Below are 22412 nucleotides of genomic sequence, written 5' to 3'. Positions count from 1 at the left end.
TTCATTATAAGTTAGAACTATTTATAGTATGATCTGTATAATTTTTATAATGTACGAAATATAACGAGACGTATAAATGCGTATATTAAAAATATCTAGGCAAGTTTTATTGTAGATAAATACAAAAAATTAAATTATAAACTAAAATCAGATTTTAAAAAACTATATCACAAATCAAAAGGAGCAAATACTAAAATATTTAATACTGACACATGTAGGTGAAGCTAAATGAATATGAAGGCAAAGCTTTTTTTCTCGCTTTTTGTTTTTGTTTAAAAGTCAGAATATCTATACTTTTTGTTTTTGTTTAAAAGTCACAATATCTATTCTCTTATCTACTTTTATAAGATATTTCTTAATTTGAGGGAGCTAAAGTGAAACATTCCAATAAAATATTCTAAGAACAAACTAGAAATTAAAAACAGTATCCACGACAATTTTCCATAGCCGGAGTATGCCGGCCGGATCCGTCGTCGCCTTGTATTATATATTGTAACTACGGACTGAATAGATTCCGGTGAACTAGTCTTTCAATAATTAGATCCTTTAGTTCCTCCCTATCCTTTCGGCCCGCAACCGGCAACATACGGCTGGCAGTTATACCGCTCCCCGTCTAGCATCGGTCTACGATCGCGCTACCCGGTCCGTCCGTAAACGAGTCTTTTATTTAGTTCATCTAGTTCCTATCGGTCCTTTCGGTCCGGGACCGATAACATATGACTGGCACTCCCCACTCTCGCCAAGCATCGGGCTACGATCGCGCTGGCCGATCCGTCGCCGCCGCATATTATTGTATCTCGATCACAGTATAGGTCCTCGGAATAGGTTCTGTAGAACTAGTCTTTTAAGAAACTGGGAACTATATAGTTTCTTTCGTTCCGGGGTCAGAATAGTCCACTGGAATTAGTCCGTTCACGTACTACACACTTTTAGCGTACCATGTTCTCGAGAATACATAGTCCAAGAAAATATAGGCTTTCAAATACGAAAAAAACTTGAATTTTTGGATTTTGAAGTTACTTTGACAAATCTAAAAACGAACTGTAAAAGATTAAAAAAAAATAAAAATACAAATATAAAAACACATATATTTTATGGAGAATTTGACGCTTTGCAACTTTTATTTGAATTTTTTCTTTCTAATCCTGGTCACTTTCCCAGAATTTAAAAAAAATACGGGAAAAATTTGATTCCCCTTCTCGCGGGTCTTCACATTCGCGAGTTCTCCACTATATAATAGGAAATATCATGAGCAGTTCTTTGATATGCTCATAAAATTAAGCTTTCAATTCCAATAAAGGAACTCTTCACTCAATAAAAAATAGCAATTGATAGGGATACATCTTTATGAACTTTTATAGACTTCTATTTTTATGACCTATAAACTACGTTATTACATTTGAAAATAAGCGGCTTATTTTGAGCTTTCAAGTAGCAAGTCGCCCGCAGTATGCGATTGAGGCTTAAAACCTTGCTAATACTTGCTATTACTCGGGAAAGCGCAAACTATTGCTTTATGAAATAAAATATTTTCTTTCTCAAACTTATTTTTAAATTTTACGACATGGTATCAAAGTTAATTTATGAGGATCATAAATTTTATTTATTTTCATATCATATAGCAAGCACTTTTGACATTTCTTATCCTTTTGTAATGCGATATGACTTTAAAATTAATAAGTATAAAAGTTTTAATAACGAAATGCTTTTATAAAATTTTTAGTGGTTTACTATGAAATTTGTATTATCGTATGTATAATGGATGCCAGAGAGATTTTTACATAATAATATTAATAATATATGTGCCACAAAGCCATAAAGAGTTAAGGCTATAATTTTTAATTAAAACACCAGTTTAATGCACAATTTACGTAACCACGATACTCATCTATTTATAGAGAATGTATTTTTAAAGAAAAGAGAAGGAATTCTATGAAAAATTGCTCAAAATGAACAAATATCGCTATTTCAAAAAACATTTCCATATAAAGGTAGCCACACACATACAGTTTTTCGTCAGGGCAATACTGTGCAGTTGCTGCCTTGGGGATTTTGTTTAAATGCGGATGACCAACGCACTTACTGATATACATCAGTTTGTGACTTGCATATATATCAATGGAGTTTACCGACAATGATACTTTAATGATAATTGTTTGGCGTCATTTGTATACGTAATCTATTAACGCTTCAGACTTGAGAGTCTAGGGTTTTTGAAGTAAAACTTCTTAACGCGCGTTGGGAGTAAAAATTGAAGACACTTTACGGCCTTGACAGGCGAGCTAGCGAGAAAAAAGTGGTAAGGGTCGCACGATCACAAAAACACCAAAAAATATTTTATAAAAAAAAGGTTTTATATAAAGTTGGTGATAGGATTGCCGTATCATCTGCATATCTTATATTGTTAAATGGAACTCCGTTAATGTTAATTCCTCCACTTTCTCCATCCAGGGCCATTTGAAATATCTTTTCGACGTATATATTAGAAAGTATTAGTGACAGTATACTGCACTGGCGGACTCCTTTATACACATTGAAGGTGTCTGTGGATAAATTTTTGTTAACTCTTATCTCCGCGGTTTGGTTCCAATATAGTTCCTGTATGATTCTAATGTCTTTGGCGTCTATTCCTTCCTCTCCTATGTTTTGGAGAATATCGTGTTTATCGTTGTCGAAAGCCTTCTGATAATCTATGAAGCACACAAAGACATCTTGGCGTTGATCATAACATTTAAAGACATTGGCGTTGATCAATACATATTAAATTGTGCAAACTGGTCTGCATAGTCAGAATGTGCTAAAGAACTGCGCGTCAGTGGAGGCTTTTACCAACGTTGCCAATTATTCCCAGTCCATTTACCTTTCCGGAAATCCTTTTTTTTTAGCCATATTACATAGCTTTCATTTAGAATTTGCAACAAAATTGATCTTATCTCGATAGTTTTAAACGACTCCAAATAAAACATTTTTTTAATCCTGTATTTTTTTAATCTTGATTTTATTATCGTATACCGTATACTGGTTCATATTACCGTATATGAACGGTAATTACCATACGGCAATTGGCAACACTAGCTTTTACACACTTATTTCTTAACCGTTGAGAAATAGTTTATTAAGTTTTGGAGTGCGCAGTCCAAACTTGAGGGAAAACTGTATGTGTGTGGCTACCTTAACCATTTTTTGTGAACTAAGCAAAGTATTAAAAAATCGGCCTTGAGAGTTTTCTTTGAAACTTTTTCAATTCTTAAAATTTTCTTTATAAATTTTACGTTAACTTCCGGATATTTCATAAATTACGTCTAAAAATAAGAAATAGTATTTTGAGGGTTATAACTGAAACTTGTTTTTCAAAAATGCGTTTATCTTTTTAATTACAATTATCATCATCATCATCATTTTCAGCTTATTCAACCATTTCCAATTATGGTGTAGCCTCCCTCACATATTTAGATACTCTCTTTGTAGTTAGGCCCATTGTTGTCTATTGTTGGCTATGCGAGCCCAAGTTATCCCTGCTAATTTCCTAATATCATGGTCCCATCTCAGGTTCGGTCTTCCTCTAGGTCTATTAATTCCTCGTGGGTATCATGCTATTATTTTTGTGGTGTCTGTTCTTCTTGCCAGTTGTCCTGCCCATTGCCATTTGAGGGATTTGACTCTGTGGATAACATCTATTACCTGGGTCTTTTGTCGTATCCAGTATATTCTTTTACAGTCTCTCTTGGTTATTCCCAGCATATTTCGTTCCATTGAGCCTGTGCGACCTGCAGTTTCCTTATGATGTCCGTTTTAAGTATCCCGGCTTCGTATGCATAGGTCATCACTAGTAGTACACATTGGTCGAATACTTTCTTCTTTAGATAGAGTGGCATTCTAGATTTGATTATGATTGAGTTTCTTCCATAAGTACTCCATGCTAACTGAATGCTTCTGTTGATTTCTGGTAGTAGAGATTCCGAGGTGTGTTATTAGTTGTCCCAAATATATATATTCTTCTACCATCTCAGGTCTTAGAATGTCTTTATTAGCTGTATTATTCATTACAATAATTATACTTTTCAAGAATTAATCGTTTAAATCAAATAATAATAATAACTATAACACTAATAATAATTATTCATTGAAAAGGAAATGTGTGTAAACAGTATTTTAGAACTTTCTCTAATTAAAAAACAATAATTCTCCTATATTCTTTATTATTTTAAACTAAAACTAAATTAATTTAAAATTAGTTTATAAATATACAAAAAATAACCCTAGTGCAACGTTTTACGGCTATTTCTTCGCTAAATTGGTAAAAAATCGTTTAAAATCCACCTTAAACAAAATTTTCCTTTTAGCCGTTGACGTTTAAAGCGGGGTTTTCCCGCAACGGTGTTTGGCCAGACACGAGGTGAAAATCATAAAAAAAAGGCGCGAGAAGCGTCAGAACTATCTCGCTTGGCGAAAAATTACGGCGATCACGTGAGTTTCCCGACCGAAGCCGGCTAGAAAGCGGAAAAACTAATTAGGTTTTCGTCTCCGGGTCGTGGATTCGTCCTACTTAACGTTTTTTCTTAATTTGTACTACTTAGTTATTTTTTGAAGTTTATAAAAGCTCGAAAGAGCTGAAGCTTTTTGCTTTAACATCAAATATTAATGTTTCGATCACTAGGTATCTGAAATAATTTTGATTTAAAGTGATAGAAAATGAAGGGTCCAGGAGAGAAACATGATAGGCGATAATTTCATAATTTTAGGGTTTTACAATATTATAGTAGGTCTAACTGGTCCCTATAAAATGTATAAACTTTGCAGGACAATAAGCTGTCAAATCCTATGATATATGCCTGTCTATCTATCTATCTATCTATCGTATGGCTAAACATCACAACAAAACACGAAACCATAATCATTGTACAAGTAAAAAGCAGGAAATAAGTATGTGTGCAAACAATAATAATAGTCTGACAGAGTCTAAAATACAGTACAAGTAAAGTACAAGCAAATATACATATAACAAGTATCACAAACCAACATCTAAATTACGGATGTATTCGACTGCACTGTCTGTAGCTTTCAGGAAATCATCAAAGGGACCGGAATAGGATCTTAATAGGCATGCTTCTACTATGTGCACTATAGTTTGTCCGGTGTTGCAGTCGCATTCTGGGGAAGCTGACTTTCCCCATTTAAACATAGAATCAGCACACCTCCCATGATTTGTCCTTATCCGGTTCAACGCAGACCATGTTTTATGCGGCATGTCAAAGCTTGGTGGGTTCTGAGTTATAACCGGCATATTCCCGACGTGGTGTGGTAACTCTGATTCTCATTCCCTACTCCATGACTCCGTTAATTTAAAACCGTCCCGATGTAAACTGCTCGCGGTTGTTAATGTTGGACGTCTTTAACAAAGCCTGTTCCTATCCAGATCATGGACATCCAAATGTATCGGCAGTTGCGGCGTGTTAGTAATTTTAGTGTATTCTCTAAAAAGTGCACACTCCCTGCGTGTATGTGGTGGAGGAATATTACTTAGAATAGGAAGCCATTGATTTAACAGTCTTTTTAAAGTCTCTATGGGGATATATCTTTCTTATATTCAGAAGCAGCTGATTAAATATCTTTATGCCACTGAAAAATAAGCCTTCTATAACTAGTAATTTTCATATAAAGAATTCATAGTTTCTATTTATTTTACAATTCTCAATCATTCAATCAATTATTTAATTAATCAATTATTATTGTTCTAAGATTCATCTTGTTAACAAAAAATATCTGACAAAAAAAAATAGAAAAAAAACAAATAGAATATACAGGGTGGTTCGAAATGTATTCTGGAAACTTCGGCAGCATATTCTGCAGATAAAGTAAAAAAGTTCAACAGACACTGTTATATCATCATTTTTTCGTAGCGATTTTTACCAAGAGACATTTTTACATAAAAAATTGCGGAAATGTATATTTTTTTACTTAGTAGTTTTATACAGGTACCGACGAAAAGTTATTATTCATCAAAACAGTTAAAACACATGTAGGCAGCGCCCCCGATAAATAAGAGTCATATTGATATCAAAATCAAATTTTTCATGTCAAAAAACACTCTGACCAATTTTCATCCAAATATTGACATTACTTCAGAAATTATTTGAAAAAAATCGAAATAAGAATGAAATTTCTACACCCTGTATCTCCGAAACTAAGTATTTTAGGACATATATTTATACGAACTTTTTTACTTATTTTTATCTGCACAATATGCCGCCGAAGTTTTCGGGATACAGATCGGGATCATAAAATAAACAAACAATATCAATAAAGAACAAAAAACAAAAACAAAACAACATATATAAATATCATACACATAAATACGCTTATCAGTTAACAGACAAATAGACATAACTCCGGAATAACAACATAATATTATGAACAATGACTTTTTATACCTATTATACCAATTTTTCAGTGACTTTTATCGCTCTAAACATTTGGCCCAATATTTTGTCGTTTTTATTTGTGCCTATTTTTAACATTTTTCGCTTTGCGTATCATCAACTCGGTTATTTTTTATTTCTTTTCTGATTTAGCGCTCTGAAATGTATATTCCTTTCCATAAACAGATTTAGCGCTTAAAGATGTTTGCGTATGAAAGATCGTGAGACGCCATATTGGGAAATAAAAAATAATCAACCAACGGCAACGTCCAGAAGAGTATATTTAATTTTAAAGCTAGAGCACTATTGAAACACGAAGACAATTCCGATTTCGGTAAAATGGCAACTTTACAATTTTTTATTACATATGTGGAGGACTTTGCCAATAAAAGATTTAAAAGATTTCTTTTTTTAAAAGAAATGCTGTAACAACTGTCTTGTACATTTTGTATTTGTATTTTGTTTTCGTTCGACACGAAGCTCTAAAGTTTCGAACTTTAGACTGCAAAGTTTGTTACTTAAACAATCTCCTAAGAATCCACGAAACGAGTTGACAGTGACAGGAAGTTTACAAGGAAAATAGAGAGAGTTATGGACTTACCAATAACATCGATTAATACTATGGGTATTAATTGTATCATGTTTTAACTAAAAGTCCTATGATAGAGGTCCTTCACTACTAATAATAAGTTCAACCAGAGAGTAAAAATTGAATAAATATTTTAAAATAAAATGTCAAGAATTTTACAATCTGACATTTTGGATTCGAGAATCATTGTGAACTTTCTTAATTTAAATACAGGACATGGATTTTTTTTATATTCGGTATTTAAATTGGGTGATTCTTAAATAAGTGCAAATATTTTTAGGGGTAGTATGTAGTATATTTCGACCCCAGAAACACGATTATGTGGATCTTTTCGCGATTTTTTTTTAAATTTGGAATTTTTTGAAATGTTTATCGATTTTTTTTTAGTTTTTAGTTAAAAACATAATTTCTTGATAATATGGCAACATAGGTAGTGGATTAAATTTACAATTTTAAAAACGGCAAAGAGAAAATATGTTTCTTTTATCGAGATCTATACAGGGTGGCCCATCGAAAACGTTCCGCAAGGCATAACAGCCAGGGTATTTTCTTTCGAAAAATCCAAAAACACGTCAATTTTGTTTGTGAGTGGGACAACTTTTGCACCAAAAATGATTGCAAAATCTTGAACCCTCTAAGCGGAGGTGTCATCCCCCAACTTTTTTCAAATGGGAAGGGAGGTCAAGTGGCGTCGCAATGAAAAGGGCTTTCTATTCTCTATATTTCCCCGCTTTCTTTTTAAAAATTGGTCGAGTCATTTTGAAAATATGAAAAACTGAAATTTGAAAAGTACTTTTTTGCAAAAAACGCATAAATTGAATTAATTAAAAAAAACTTATCTTATTAATGAAGAAAATGCTGAAAATGTTGCCCATCAACCTCCATACAGTAATACAAATTATTTTCAATCCGTTCTAGAACATTCTGAAGAACTTGCGGGGTCACTTCGCAACAAACATCAATAATTCGTCTTCGCAGGTCTTCTAATGAGGCGGGTGGAGTGTTATACACTTTACTTTTTATGTATCCCCATAGAAAAAAGTTTAAAGGAGTCAAGTCGGGTGAGCGGGGAGGCCACTCAATTGCACCCCTTCGTCTTATCCACCGAACGGAAAAGTTATTGTTTAAATAATTACGCACATTTTGAGAGTAATGTGAAGGTGCACCGTCTTGTTGAAATATTAGTTTCGCTTTAACGTATCCAGGATTGTTCTCTATGATGTCAGTTAGGACTAGGTCGATGGTATTTTCCAGTAAATCCAAGTACATATCACCTGTTAGATTTCCAGGAAGAAAAAAAGGACTCACAATAGAATTTCTAAAAATACCAGCCCACACGTTCAATTTATTAGGGTTTTGTGTGTGCACCTCGTGAAAAACCCTGGGGTTGTCCTCAGCCCAGTACCGACAAGTTGTGCCGATTAACTACACATTTCAAAAAGAAAGTACACTTACCTAACCCGATCGTTCATCCTTGTGGCAAGTGAAAAAATGCGTAAACATCTAGAAATAATAAGAAAAAACAGCAAATTGGTCGAAGGAATTTATCCTTATCATTTACTCTGATAAATGTTTAAATAAACTTTTCAAATTTCAATCCTTCATATTTTCTCAATGGCTCGACCGATTTTCAAAAACGAAGCGGGAAAGTATAGAGAATAGAAAACCCTTTTCAATGCGGTACCACTTGACCCCCTTCCCATTTGAAAAAAATTGGGGGATGACACCCCCGCTTAGAGGGTTGAAGATTTTGCAATCATTTTTGTCCCCCTCACAAACAAAATTGACGTGTTTTTGAATTTTCTGAAAAAAAAATTACCCTGGCCGTTATGCCTTGCGGAACGTTTTCGATGGGCCACCCTGTATACATATATCTTATAGCATATAATTTTTTTCAGGAAATCTGTTATTTAAAGAATTTCGAAATATCGTCATTTAGTGACCACTAACAAAGTCATTACGGTAAAATTTATGGCTCAACGTTTAGAGTCAAATAATCGGGTTTTTTTCGATACCAAGTTGATTAAAATCGGTCTGTCTAAAACAGAGATGTCAACATTTTAATGAAAAAATGTTTAACGTTCTATCACCATTTTATTTTTGGCAATAGACAAAAATGGCATAGACGTGCGTTAATTGACTGCAGAATACAGTGCTCTGACATATTCAACCTATCTCAATTAAGAAAATTTAAGAGGAAATTGGGGTATTTTTGATTTCGTGTGGCTATTACGCTCTCTGGGTGTCAATTTTTTGCTGATTTAGACAAAAGCCTATTTTGTTCTAAAAATAATACTTACATAGCTAAAATATCCGTGGACACCCTGTACAGGGTGGGCCAAATTGGGCGCTTTTAAAGGGGAACATCCTTTTCTATAGAAGAAAGACGAAAAGTAATATCGGTATCTGGAGCTCAGTTTTTATCAAATACATGATGGTGAAATCCGCACATCGATATCTGAATATTATATATAACAGAAAATTTGATTTTTTATATAGGACACCCTGTATATTTTAATTCATTAAAAATAATTTAAAATTACCTCTCCAAGAATATAGCATACTTAGTATTTTGCCCGATTCCTCTTGAAGATATAGAGTTTTTAAAAATTCGCCCACTTTGAATAAGTAGGCTTTGAACGGCGCCGGCTGTAATGCAAAAAAATTCTAACTGTGAGCAGCAGTTAAAACGAAAATAATATTTGCAATGAGAGATGCAGAATTTTATAACAATTTAAACTATATTATCACAATATCAACACATTTAAACTATATTTAATAATAATAAAAATAAATAGCAAACCGAGACATGAGATTGTGCTACAGGTGTTCGACATATCAACCGTCTTCTGTTATGGACAAACGGGGCCGTTTAAGAACATTTCTCGCGGAATTCATTAACTCAGTGGGGGTGAAAGATACCCTCGCATAACCGCTAAGTACTTCTACTTCTTGTCTAGATTAAACGGGCAATTTAAAAATAAGAATCTTTATTCTTCCGCAAAGATATCCATAGATTTAGATCCATAGGCACTAAGTCCGGCGGCTTCGACGGCCAACGGCTTGGATCTTGGTTAGCTATTCAGTTATTCCCGAAATTGGTTGCAAAAATTTCCTGATAACTTCATCGTATCTTGCTGTAAAAATATGTTTTCGAGTTCCATTAGTGGCAGATCATCAGTAAGGGGTCTAAAGCCTACTAGTTAAAAGTGGCGAACTTTTAAAAATTCTGTAGTTTGAAGGAGACTATAACAAAATATCAAGTGTGTTATATTTTTGGAAGGTAATTTTATGTTCTTTACAGTTAATTAAAAATATACAGGGTGTCCCAGATAAAAAATCAATTTTTCTGTTGATAGCTCTTAAATTATTCATTTAAAAAAATATATTTAAACCATTAAATTCTACGTAAAAATTTTCCTTAGCAAACAAAATTTTTCATAGCAAAAAAGTTACAGCGTTTTGTTAAAAATGCACATTTTTGAAAAACACGCTGTAACTTCGAAACGGCAACAGATATCGATGTGCGGTTTTCACCATCATGTTTTTGATAAAAATTGAGCTTCAGACATATTAATTTTCGCCTATCTCCTATAGAAAAGGGTTTTCCCTTTAAAAGAGTCCAATTTGACCCACTCTGCACCTGTACCAGTCTATAGAGTAAGCTTGTTTAAAAAAAAATAAATTATTCGAGACTAAACACTCCTTTCCGATTTTTGTCCCAGTTTTCTAAAAATACATTAACGTTACGGTCAATTTCGCGTCCAATAGTTGTTATTTTTTCACTCAGGTGACAATAAAAAAATCTTGGCACTTGGCAGCTATTAATGTACTCGGCACTCGACAACGCACGATCACATCTGCATATATCCCGATAATATTTATATTATACGGCAACGTGTCTATAGTTTTGTTTACTGTTCTCGTGACATGTTTATAAAATTTGAAAAAACCTATTTATATTTTTCGCAATATGTTTAATTTGTTAAAGCTCAAAATCGGGCGCTAAAGTGTTGTGTATTATTTTTTAATCCAAAATTAATGTCCGTACATTAAAAATCATTTATTTTTAATAATAATTCACCCTAGAAAAGTTTTTCTGTACAAACTCCTCTAAATTTGTTTGATCAACCTTTTTTTGTTTGGTGATTTTTTCATAACTTATTCGCATTATGAGTATTAATGAAGAATTAAAATACGTTTGACAATTTTAATGATAATTAAATATTGACAGTGAAGGGACAAAATATAAAAATCGGAATGTATTTTGAATGTAAAAAGTCAAAGTTGCCAACAAAAGATGAAAAAGGGTCTCTGATGAAAAATTAGTGTTTTTTTTAATTTAGTAATTCACTCTTAATATCTTAATCTCTTCTATCTCTTTTTCTTACTGTTGTGAGATGAACCGCCTATTTTAAAACAGACACATTTCTTTAAGTTCAAAACATTCATTTTTAAGACACTCTCTATATCAGACTAGAGATGATAGTTGTTGTTAAATAATAGCTTTTAGACTACCATTCGAGACGCATTGATATTATTTTGGTTCTTGTGACAAAGAATGTTATTCTTTAATAATACCTTTGTAAAGTAAATGTTTTCTCATTATTTAACTAAATCATATTATTTTGTTTTCTTGTTGTAATTCTGTTCTAAAGCTTTTCCTTATTCATTTGATTTGACAAAGATAATATACAGAGAAGACCAGGCTACTAGTAACATAGCAAGTTCCCGGACGAATTTACGTTTACCCGATTTGTGTTCGTACTAGAGATTCACTACCGGCTAGTCGGCTGGTCAGGCAGTACGCAGTTGCAGTTGTGCTTGGGCGGGTCGGTCGTGACACTAGGAATACGACGCGAGGAGTGCCGAGTATTTATTATTTTCATTTTAAGTGTTTACCTTCACTTAAGGTAACATGTAAAATAAAAATACTTAAATATTTATTATTTGAGTGTGTTTACAAGCCAAAATTAAAAATAAATAAATTCTCTAAACCCGAAAAAACTAAAATATTACTCTAAATAAAAAAAGTTATAACAAGTGTTCAAAAAGATCACCTTCTTGTGCTAGACAGAAGCCTAGGCGGTCGTCAAATCCCCGTCTGACATTGGCTAACATATTAGGGCTAATAGTTTGGAAAGCCTCTCATATTTTTACTTGAAGCTCATCCAGATTATTAGCCCTATTATGACCATACACTTTGGATTTTACATAACCCTACAAAAAGAAATCATTGGGAGAAAGATCTGGTGATCTAGCGGGCTACAAAATAGTTTCATGTTCAATAATTAAACGGTGGAATTCTAGCGACAATCTGCTGCTGTAACAAGTCCAAATACTTTGCAACAGTTAAATTACCCTTTATAAAAAATGGACCAATCATATGCTCCCCTACAAAACCACCCCAAACACTTGCTTTAACTCCTGTTCTTCATTAATCAACACATCAGGCATTTTGTGATTTTGTGCGGACACGCACCCATGTGTTTCAAAATTATTAATAACTCTTGATATAGTAGGTAAAGATGGAATTGGCCTGTTTACAACAGTTTGTGGAAAAATTGTTTGTATATCCCGATAAGACCTATTTTGGAAATACCATTTTACAATTTACAATTTGAATTTTCTCACGAACTTCGTAAACATCCATTATTTTACTTAAAAAATAAATTTTACACGAGAGCTGTAGCGAGAATCTATTTATTCGTTTTGGGTATTAAAACACGAATAAATACAAATTCTGTAACATTCTTATCACATATCGTCGGTGAAACGTGATAAACTGCTAACTCCATTATTCCTAATTTTACAGGAGAGCAAAAAAACGGTACAAAAAATATGTATACATGTAGGAAGTACGAGGGGTAAACCGCAGAGGAATTATGGTGTACACTATGAAGGAATTCTACAGGAATTCCAAGGAATTACGAGGAATTCCAAGGAATTCCATAGGAATTACTAGGAATTCCAATTATTTCCGTAGGAATTCCAAGGAATTCCAATGAATTCCTTAGAAATTTAGAGGAATTCCACAGGAATTAAGAGGAATTACAAGCAACTTTATAAAAAATTAACGAACATTAGTAAACCATGAATACTATAATAGGTAGTACTATTAGTAGTAGTACTGAAAGAAAACGTTTTGCAGGCGATTTTTTTACTATCCGTTTTTCTTTTTCGCATCCAAAATTTCCCAATATCGAATATCTACAGGTTAGATATCTTTTAATTTAATATTGTACCCTCGATTATATATCTAAAATATTTTCCAATAGTACGGCCGAACCACCCCCGAGAGATCTAGTTATAACGTTCCCTGATTTCGCCATTTTAAAGAAATCCTCATAAGATTTTTTTATTCAGTACTCCAGAAAGTGTAAAGTTGATTTTTTCATTTCCTCGGAATAATACCTAGGTATATACTATAGGAAAATTAATACAACTTTAGGTGCACTTCATCAATGATACCATGCGTAATCTTATGGAATTTACTGGTGATCGTATTATGACGTGCAACTGAAGTTTTATTAATTTCCTTTCCTATAGATACGAGTATAACTAGGTACCTCTCATTTTCAAAAAATCCCGAGAAAAATTAATTTTAATAAGTAAGTGCCGACATATTTCCAGTATTTTTACCTCATGATCCCCTATTGGTACTAAAATTTAACTAAAAAAACGTAAATCTCGTAATAGTACTTTTTATTGTTAGATCTAGTACTTATAGAGACATTAGACATTTATAAAAATCACCAGAAAATTCATAGCGGAACTGCGAAACCGAGGTGGCAACGCTGGTTCAGACTGAAAGAGTTACCGAGTTCGTACCAAGGAATTCCAAGGAAGACCTTGAATGATTGACCTTGACCTTGAAGACCAGGAATTCCAAGGAATTCCGAAGGAATTACGAGGAATTCTGAGGAATTATTTGAGTAAAAGGAATTACGGTGTACACTTTTCCCTCTGCGGTTTACCCCTCGAGGAAGTATTTTCATGCGTTAATATGATAAAGAGATAAGAATTTTATTTGCTGGGACACAATACAACTCAATATTTCATGTTACATCATTTTTTTCAGACACAATAGGGAGATAGCAGATATTCGTCTTGCAGAAATAAGAAATAAAAATATACTTCTGGAGATAGCAACCTTTATTGTTTGAAATTTTGAAAATGGAATTGAATATTACCCAAACAGATTTAGAAATAATATCGTCGGTTTAGAAGCAAAACATACAAGTTCAAAAACGAATAAATTTTTAATGCATTTTTAAAGAACTGAAGTAGCAGCATTTTGGACTTAATGAATATGAAAATAATTTAAAAATTAAACTTATAATTCTTAGAAGATATGGTAAAATCCTTCCATGCTTATCCTAATTTTTATACAAAGGTAGTAGACCGAGCTTGGAAAACAGTGCGTGATTTTATTAAATTTTTATTACTTTTCTCCTTATTTTTTAATTTTTATAAAAATTATGTATCATTTACGTGGAAAAACGTTGAAAAAAATAAAACTGATTAGGTATTATGGAATTTCTTGTACAAGTAAGTAATGGTTATTTAAACTATTTATAGCACGCCGATGAATTGCTCGTATATAGACAATTTCGTTTTTCTCCTTACCCTTTACGGATACCCCGTATTTACAGAGCGGATCGACCCAGGGACGGACTGGCCATATTACGAGTATATATATAACTATTAGGTGGGCCCAAGCCTTTGCGGGCCCCCTTTATAGTTCATTATTTATTCTTAACAATATTATGGCATTTGCATTGCATTGGTTTACCTTGCATTAGGGTAGTTCCCTGATTTCTATACAAGGTGAGTCTTAAACAAGTGCAAATATTCTCAGGGCTGGTAAATCTCGATCAAAGAAACATAATATTTTCTCTTTACCGTTTTTTCAAATAAATCTAAAACAACCGAGTTATTTGATTTTTAAAATTTCCATTTTTTTGCTATAATTTTGAGAATCATAGGATTTTCTTTCTTGTAAATTGAATCTACTACCTATGTTGCCATATTTCAAACAAAGTATGTTTTTAACCTAAAAATTAAAAAAATTCTAATTTTTTTTTAAATTCCAAATTTTCAAAAAAAAAAGTCGCGCAAAGAAACTCATCGTGTTTCTTGGGTCGAAATATACTACCCCTAAAAATATTTGCCCTTATTTAAGACTCACCCTGTATATAATAGGGAAAAATTGACCAAAGCGTAAGGCAAAAAAATACGCAAAAAAATCCACACGGACCCCTCCTTACATTACCACCCAGGTCCCTTTGGCCTAGTGCGATCCTGGATCGACGTACTGTACTAAAGAAACATACGGGTAAGAATCCGTGTGTTTGCTTTAGCGTGATCGTAACGGAAATTACGGAGATAGCAGCATTTCGGTGGCTATTTCAGATCACTGGGAGTTAGCAGATATTATTGAGTTAAAATAGCAAATTTTCTTTAATGGGAAAAAATGTATTTGCGTTCCCTACTTATAGAGTATTTTTTTCTCTTTCTAATGGTATAAAAAACTTATTGACGTAAAAAATAGAGTTAGCAGGTTATCATGTTTCACTGATGATATCTACCTATTTTTATTTTATCGCATTTTTTCGCCTGCTTTTTATCCGGCGGACGGGTATACGCTAATTCGTCCGGTTCTGCCTATGTTACTACTACGGTGGTCCGGTCTATATAACATGTGTATGCATTTGATGGAAACTATTTATGTTGTAAATAATTTCAGTTTAAAAGTAATCTAAATAAAATCGTTTACTGTTCCTTCGTGTCGATGTTTGTGGTTTGTGAGAATAAGAGCCTTGTTGAGTGTACTAACATTTTTTTGCCCTTGCATATACGAATATCTTAGCTCGCAAAAGAGCAACCAGAAACAATAAATAGAATAACTTATGATCTAAGGGGATATTTGTACCAGACATTCAACTTTAGTGTCGATCTCCGCAACCAGGGACTACGTACCTACGGGTGGGGACCCGTTAAATTTAACTCTCTTCAGTTTTGAACGATATAAATGTGGCATGTTTTGAATGTATTAAACTATAAACCTAGGTATGAGGACAGTTTCTATATTATTATTATTTCTCTTTTGTTTAAGTTCAGATAGTTAGATTCTCTGGAATAGTGATCATGGTTTTCTCTGCCGTGCTCTTTTACATGTGAATTCCAAGCAGAGTACGGCACTCCTTTGATTTTATTTAATAAAATATGTAGGGCCATTTACAAATTTAGCGTTCTATTTACATAACATATTCTCCTCAAATTTCGCAAAATATTGCTTCTGTCGAGGCGCATCCGAGGTAATCACAATAAAAAAATATTTAACACAACATAGGTCCCTTTACTTCATTTAAATTGTTTGTTATACAGTTGGCCAAAATATTACCTCTTCAACTTTGTTGACGAACATGGGTTGTTACACTTCAGTTGCTTGAATTATTTGCTCGAATTCGTCGTATGAAGACCACGATACAAGGCGTATAGAAATCGAGGGCGGCCACCAACTAGGTGGACAGACGACCTAATACGAATGAAGATAATTTATTGGATGCAAGCAGCCCAAAATTGAGACTGGGCACTGTTACGGGAGGCCTACTTTTAGCAGTGGACAAGATAAAAGGCTGGATGATAATGATGATGCTTGAATTAACGCTAGATATAATAATTATCCCACTTAAACATACTTACTGTCATTACTCGTTGATGTGTATTTGACACGCATCAGAAGATGGTTACGCAATTATTTTAAAAGGGCATATTTTCATAAGGCTTCTAAGAAATAAATTAAGCTCATAAATTAGATTAGATTCTTCGAGGTGGTTATTGGCCTGATCCACTGCGACCTTTTCGGATCTGTTGCGGTTCTCTTCCGAGTTCTCTTCTGATCCTTAGGTGACATTCTTCAGTCCTTTTCACAAAATCTTATCATCATCATCATCATCATTGCCATTACTCGCTGACGAGTATTTGACATGCATCAGAAGGTGGTTACGCAAGGCGCTTTCTTTCAAGAGCTTTTCTGTGACTGAAAACACCGATACGTGATGTTATCTCTCTACCGCACTCCGGACATTCAAAAATCTCATTACTCCGTTACCTCTGCTTTTTTGTTGTCGTTGTTAACTGAATTTACAGTTCTTCTCTATTGCGTTCTGTTGTGCGTTGTATCTTTCCAACGATTCTGCATACTTATCCCCTTTAAGATATCGTGTAAAATATCCTAGTACCTTTTGAGTTGTCCACCCGATTTCCTCTTAGCGTCTACAAACTCACCGTAAAGCAGAGATTTTGGTATGCGGTTTTCTTGCATTCTGCATACGTGACCAGCCCATCTTAAGTGGGATTTTGTAACCATGACTTTAATACTCTCGCAGTTAGCTTTTTCAAGGACCGACACGTTTGAGACATGATGGAACCATCGGATTCTTAAGAGTTGTCTAAGGTGTCTCTGTTGCAACTTGTTTAATGCGTTCATGTGTCGGCGGTACAGCACCCAGGTTTCGCTCTGTTTCGGTAGGCGTTTTTCTTGCATCCTGCATACGTGACCAGCCAATCTTAAGCGGGATTTACTAAACATGACTTCAGCGCTCTCGCAGTTAGCTTTTTCAAAGACCGATACGGTTGAGACATGGTGGTACCGTTTGATTCTTAACAGTTGTCTAAAGTGTCTCTGTTGCAACTTGTTTAATGCGTTCATGTGCCGGCGGTACGGCACCCAGGTTTTGCTTCCATATAACAGGGTGGGGATTATTATTGCTCGGTACACTGAAAGTTTAGTTTTTATTGTCAAGTTACGATTGTAGAAAACCCTGTCTTTTAATTCCCAGAATGCTCTTGAGGCGCTGCTAATTCTGTGCTGAATTTCAGGGTCGATATTGGCCTTTTCCGAAATCAAACTGCCGAGGTAATTGCATTCCTACACATTCCGATAGTTCTTTTCCGATTTAAACATTAATTAAACATGGAATCAATATAATTAGCCATTATAGGTCTGATCAAGAGGAATAAATACTATAACGAAATTAGGATATCTAGACAGTTGTTTTTTTCAACAAAGTTCTTATTCAAAATGGTCCAATTCTTTTATTAAATATTTCCTCACTAGATTTAATCTAGTGAGTTGAGCCATTTTTGTTTAATATGAATGATATCGAGGTTGATATTAAGAGCTTGTCTAGGTATGGGTGGAATTATTTAAATATTTTACTTTTTGTGCTGATTTTTTTTTGCAAAAAAATTTAAAACGGTTTGGTCTCTTTCCTTCATATGTAGTGAAGAAATCAACAAGTACTGCAAAATCCTCTCAATGCCAATAAATCTTAAAAAGCTACCAACGACAACTCTACATCAGTGTCACAAGAAGACGAAAATCTAAAAAAGGATGTCCTTCTCCATATGTAACCCGTCTCAATATGATGGATTACAATCTGTCAAAGGAATCAGTATGATATTTTTTATCTATACTAATATATAAAATCCTTAAGTGACTGACATACTGATTAATCACGATCCTGTTCAAACCACTCAACGTAAGAAGCTCAATTTTGGCATACAGGTTGATACTAGGGTGTAGAGGTTCGATAAGAAGGGATTTTTCAAAATTCCAGTACCAAGAAGGTGAAACCACCCCTCAAATATTACAATATTTTTTATTTAAAAACTGGTGAGTTTTTCGGAAAAACTCTTAAACACGTATATTTTATTTTGTTGTTTTACATATTTTAAGATTTTTTATAAATTTATACAGGGTGTTTCATAAAATATGACCATTGAATAATCACGATTCTGCTTAAACTGCTTGACGTTTAAAGCTGATTTTTGGCAAACGGATTGACTGTGGGGTGTAGAGGTTCGATAAGGAGGGGTTTCTCGAATCTCAAATTCCAAGAGGGTGAAAACGCCTCTCAAATATTACAATATTTGTTATTTAAAAAACGGTTAGTCTTTCGGGAAAACGCTTGGACAAGCATAATTTATTTGGTTTTTTTACATATTTTGAAATCTTTTAAAAAATCATACAGGGTGTTCCAAAAAGTTGGGTAATTTCTTAACCACGATTCTGCTTAAATTGCTTGACGTAAAAGCTTATTTTTGGCAAACGGATTTTTCGAAAGTCAAATTCCAACGAGATGAAACTACCCCTCAAATATTACCAAGTTATTATAATAATATCGCCATATTGTTTTTTCTCATGCTGACATAAATGTGAGAAAATGTTATCCAGTTTGTATGATAATGGAAATTCTTGCTTTGCTTTATCATCACCATTACAAATGATTAATTCGACGCGAACGAAGTCGCTGATACACGCTAGTTTTTAAATAAAATAAGAATCGTACAAATAACAATTCCGGACTTATAAGATTTAGTAATTAACTACATCTATTTTGAAGACTTTTATATAAGTTTTCTCTCTTTATATTCTGCTAAAATGTATATTGTAATTTCAACCTTGTTGTTGATAAACCAGTTGTCTCTCAAAGTGACATTAATTTATCACGTCTAACTTTATAAAACGTTTTACTGTATGTAGATAATCTATGACACATGTATATCACACAGTTTACGTATTTAATATTATTTATCCTTGGAATGGCACATTTACTGGAAATAGTACTTCTCCTGTTCTCGGCGAGCCTTGGAATCAAAACGGTATAAGAGAGACTCTACATTTATTTGTAGAGCATTTTCAAGAATATTTTTAAAGCTTGACATTGAAGGCTAATAATAATTCTACATTTTTATTATATACAAGGTGTCAAAAAATAGTGTACTAAACCTAAAATCCTCACTTGAATTATCTTGAATTTTTTTTAGGTCATCTAGCATGCAACTACATTGTTAAGAGGAGTCTATTACGCTGTAGGTACTGTTCGGGTCGCTCTCAGGGGTCGGGTAAAGCGGATGTGTGGCCTAAGGAAATATATCTTATATTTCAGAAATCTGCCTAGGGCTTAACCCGACCCTGTCGTGTTAAGCCACACCCAAAATTACAAACACAGGTGCTTTGATTAAGGCTTGATTATGGTTTGCAAAGCTTCAGCATTTGCCATAAAATAACAAGCAATTTGTTACAAAACTATATAAATTATATATCACTGTAATCACAAAACTTCAATCTATTTCTGTATTGTAATGGAATTTTAAATTATGTCTTTATTTTCGAGAAAATTTAGTCCAAACATAAGGAATATTTTGTCGATGTTTGACCATCAAAATCTTAAAAAGAAAGAATTTGTCTAAAAATGTGATACAATAGGGATATAGTATAATCCTTTATCTTTAATTTCTTTCTTCATTTGTGGTAAAAATACCCCGCGAGTTTTACATAAAACGTTAAATGCCGAACGCTTATTTTGCTACTTTTTCGGACTAGTGAAATGGACTCTTAATTGTTTTATTATAACGCCATTCAAATTCTTGCTAATTACTTATCATGCATTTTATTATATCCATACCAAACCAAACCAAACGCAAATATCTTGAAAACCGTTCAACATTTCCAACTAAACGAAGAGCATATTTCTTACGTAAAAAAGTTCTGGCTTTTTGTCATTTGTTAAAATTACTGTATCTATTACGATGTAAAAGTACTACCAGTACTACCCTTCACCTTAATAGAATGTACCCTTTCAGAACTGTTACGGATATTTACACTAACGCCATTTGCTTTGGCAATAAAATGTGTGTAAGAATAACAAGTTTTCAGAAAAACGGTTCACCAATGTTTTTAAAAATAAACAAAATATATTATTTTTATTTACTTATTTGAGGGCTGTAACTTCCTTGGGAAGTTTATCTTAAAGCATACATTTATAGGAAATTTTTGTTTTATGTTTATCTGTAAAATCACTTACTGAAGTTTGGTACACTATTTTTTGGCACACTGAAAAATGTTGTATTCCTGAATTTTATATTAGATACTAGCGTGTACTTCGTTCGCGTCGAATTAATCATTTATAATGGTGATGATAAAGCAAAGCAAGAATTTCCATTAACATTCGAACTTTTCTCACATTTATGTCAGCATGAGGAAAACTATCGAGAAACCCCTCCTTATCGAACCTCTACACCCCACAGTCAACCCGTTTGCCAAAAATCAGCTTTAAACGCCAAACAGTTTAAGCAAAGCCGTGATTACTCAATGGTCATATTTTATGAAATACCCTGTATAAATTTTAAAAAATCTTAATCATTTTAATTTCCGCTTGCAAATTTATAAAAGCTAACCCTGGTTTATTAAATCAATTTTTACAATCATGGCTCATAAAAAGGTTATTAAATAATATTGTGCATAGGATGAAATTAATTTAAAGCTGTATCGAGAAATTCAGACTGATAAAAAAGCTGGAAAATTTAAATGGAAGGGGAAAATGAATAGCATGTACTTAAAGACAGTACTGGCTGAAGCTCACGTATTTTCTTTTTTTTCTGTTGTGTTGTTAATTGTTTTGGTATTTTGTAAGTAATCTAGTATATTATGCGATATTTTGTCCTTATTCTGCTATTCCAAACACAATTAGGATAATATTGTTTTATCTAACTCCAGTAACAAATTCATAAGCATTATATGTCATAAAATAATATAACGATAATGTATTTTAATTTTAGATTTTTGTAATATGGATTTAAACTATCATAATAAAAATATTGTAAAATTTTAAAGACGTTTTTGAGATTGTCTTCTTTAAGCCAGATATCAAAAAGTCTCTTTGTTAGTAAAAAATAATACTTTATATTCATTTTATCTCCTTGAAAATGGATACATATACCCGGTGTTTTTACCCCCCCCCCCCTTAACTTTTTATTTTTTTACAAAAATATGTAAAACAACAAACTAAAATATACGTGTTTGAGAGTTTTCCGACAAACTCATTGGTTTTAAAATAAAAAATATTCTAATATTTGAGGGGTGGTTTCACCCCCTTAGAATTCGAGTTTCGAAAAATCCCTTCTTATCGAACCTCTACACCCTAAAGTCAATCCGTTTTCCAAAAATCAGCTTTTTACGTCAAGCGCTTTAAGCAGGATCGTGATTAATCAATGACCAGATTTTTCGAAACACCCTGAATACATTTTTAAAAAATCTTAAAATATGAAACAAAAAAAATAAAATATACGTGCTTAAGCGTTTTTTTCGGAAACTTGACCGTTTCTTAAATAAAATATATTGTAATATTTGAGGGGTGGTTTCACCCCCTTGAAACTGGAATTTCGAAAAATCCCTTCTTATCGAACCTCTTCACCCTAGAATCAACCTGTATGCCAAAATTGAGCTTTTTACGTTGAGTGGTTTAAGCAGGATCGTGATTAATCAGTGAGTCAGTCACTTAAGGATTTTATACAGGGTGTCCCAGAAATAAGTGCAAGTATTTTAACCGGTA

The 22412-nt window shown here is 33.2% G+C and overlaps 1 protein-coding gene across 3 annotated transcripts in view; it reads left to right on the top strand.

Annotated features, from left to right (window-relative positions):
• The window catches only part of LOC115891741 (GTP-binding protein REM 1), a 282470-nt gene that overhangs the window by 25037 nt on the left and 235021 nt on the right, over positions 1 to 22412 (top strand). The window lies entirely within an intron of this gene.

This window comes from Sitophilus oryzae, unplaced genomic scaffold (genome assembly GCF_002938485.1).
Source record: "Sitophilus oryzae breed Bouriz unplaced genomic scaffold, Soryzae_2.0 scaffold_1193_pilon_pilon, whole genome shotgun sequence".
Taxonomy (NCBI): Eukaryota; Metazoa; Arthropoda; class Insecta; order Coleoptera; family Curculionidae; genus Sitophilus; species Sitophilus oryzae.
This window is presented reverse-complemented; position numbering and strand designations above follow the sequence as displayed.